Source organism: Syngnathus leptorhynchus, unplaced genomic scaffold, assembly GCF_054491065.1.
Source record: "Syngnathus leptorhynchus isolate UIUO unplaced genomic scaffold, UIUO_Slep HiC_scaffold_103, whole genome shotgun sequence".
NCBI classification, from domain to species: Eukaryota; Metazoa; Chordata; class Actinopteri; order Syngnathiformes; family Syngnathidae; genus Syngnathus; species Syngnathus leptorhynchus.
The window spans coordinates 107,501-110,000 of NW_028232070.1; the positions used below are offsets into that span (position 1 = coordinate 107,501).

At 60.4% G+C, this 2,500-nt stretch overlaps 1 pseudogene; it reads right to left on the reverse strand.

Annotated features, from left to right (window-relative positions):
- Nucleotides 1-2,500, reverse strand: part of LOC147037917 (28S ribosomal RNA) — a 7,973-nt pseudogene that overhangs the window by 2,345 nt on the left and 3,128 nt on the right.

Genomic DNA, 2,500 nt, shown 5'->3' on the forward strand with positions numbered 1-2,500 from the left:
AGTGTCGCTGAACGACACACCGCCCCGGTCCTTCTCCACAGTGACCCGCAAACCGTCCGGGCAGACCCTCGCACCGTACCACACTCCAGGGATCTTCCACATCCACAGAGACCAATGAGGTGTCCAGGCCCACCAACCTGTATTGGGAACCACGACAGACAGCCAAGGCCCCGCGCGCCATCGCACGCATGCTAGGCAATGGCCCCCGACTGCGGACGAGCCGGGACAACCACTGCTTCGCGCCACCTGTCGCCTCCCCTTTCACCAACGTCCTCCTGGCTACCACCAACCACACCGGCCTGTCCCGCGAACCACCATCCTGAGCAGGACAAAGTCCCCTCATCAAGCAGCCCATCTGGAGTAGCCCAGCATGGCAGGCGCCGCAGCGAATTCGGCCTTCGCCCCAGAAGAAGCGGCACAAGCGTTCAAAAGCATGGATGAGAGAATCCATAGCAAGAAAGGCAGGGTCATAGAGACAAGTCCCTCTCCACAATCCAATCCCGCGACTGCGAGCTCGGTGTCGGTGCCACCGCAGCCCACCCCGATGAGCAGCCCACACGGGCGACGAATCACCCTCACGCGTCCAGTACGCCTAGCTTCCCACTACATACAGGCCATGACCATGGGAAACCGAGTCGAAAGCCCTCGCACGGCCAGCAAGCGACCGCCAGCTACTGTTCAGCCCACCCTCCGGCAAGCCTCCCAGCAGACCCGGCTATCAAGCCCCGTCCCTTTGAGAACCCTGGGATCGACTCCACGCACCCTTCACGTGGCAGACAGCCTCATCAGTTGCTTCCCGGCCGAAGCCCAGCCTGAGGGGCCAGACCCCCAGTCCTGCCTGGACTCGACCACGAGCATAGCGTTCAAAACCGGCCAAGTTGAATGAAGCAGGAGACTCGGTCAGTACAGGCTCTGACCTGCTTCCTTGACCAGCGCAACAGCCGCAAGGTGCCTCACTCACCCTACAAACTGCCTGCCGTGCCGTCACACAGGGACCTCCATATCCACCTCACTCGTTTCGTCACCCAACACGCGTCGGACAACCCCACTCGTCAGTGATATGCCGGCGACTCACACCCGCACAACATACCACAGGCATCTCTGTCAAAATGCCCTCCCAGAAACAAGCTGTGGCACCATCATAGCATCCGTCGCCCATACTCTCATAACCAGACCGACGGCGGCCACCAGTGCCACTGAGGAGTTGTCAGGAGCTTCGCCAGCCTGGGTCCACCCGCTCCACCGGCCAGACTGACTGTGACTCCGACTCTGTGCAGCTGCGACACGGACTTCCGAACCAAAGGAGATTTCGCAACATGGTCTGTAGACATGACTACAGCCGTTCGAGGACCCTCAGCCAAACCCCGAAAGTTGGTCCCCATGGCCTCCGAGGCGGTTGATCACACGCCATACACGCACCCAACCTCAAGCACGTGAAGATGAGGTCGCTCGAGCAGTCACGACCCCCCATTAAGCCGCGCCTCCGCGGTTCTTGATAACCCAGGTCCGCAATCCTGGGCAGCTCGGCTCAGCCAGAGCTCAGTCACCGTTCCCTTTAAGACTTTACTAAGAATCAAACCCGGGCAGCAGCCGACACGACCCAGTAAGGCCTGTCCCCAACCAAAGCCAAGTCCACAGTCTGACCCACTTGGGAGAGGCCCCCATCAGAGATGCCGAGCTCGCTCCCCGTAAAGCCATCCAGCGACCAGCACTCATCACGGCTGCCCAGGCTTCACAGTATTTGCGTTTCCGCTAGGATTTGAGAAATTACATTCGACAGAAGGCGCCACATCCAGCCTTTGTTTATTATCACTATGTGTAACGGCATCAGCACCGTCTCGGTTCGTCTCAGTCTCGCCACCATTCAGTCACACCAGGCGTACCAGCAGGGCGCCGAGCGAGCGCACAAGCCAGCCTGCAAGGTGCTAGAGGGCGACCCGCAGTGGGTAGGAACCGTCCACCAGTGTCGGCAAGCCGAGGCCGATGGGGGCCCTACCAAGGCAGGTCATGATTGCCAGTCGGTCAGATAGGAAATAGGTTACTCGGAGCCCGCCGGGATCAGACGGGCAACCGGGGAGAGGGAGCTACATGAGTACCGCCGCCGGGATCAGACGGCGGCCCCAGGATCCTCGTAGTATTCGGTATCGCCCTTCCTCCTACTCAAAGGTAGTCATCCTACTGCAGAATCCGAGCCACTACTGCTGCTTCAGTAGCGCTCAGGGAGACAAGTCTCACCTTACGGGTCCAGAAGGTCACCCAAGCCGTGCAGCCCCTTCTGTAGTCTGCACGCCAACCAATCGAGAACAACCGTCCGAGTTGGCCAAACCTTGTCCCAACGAGTCGGGGGAAGCTGGGCATCTGCCCCCCCTAGGCTGACTGCGTTAGCCGTCCATGCCAGGCATGGCCGTTACCAGCGGGCACCACGTGGAGGTGCAGTCATACATGACGCGACTGACAACCAGAGAAGCAGCCCACCTCCGACTGCTCCCCTTGGGCGGTT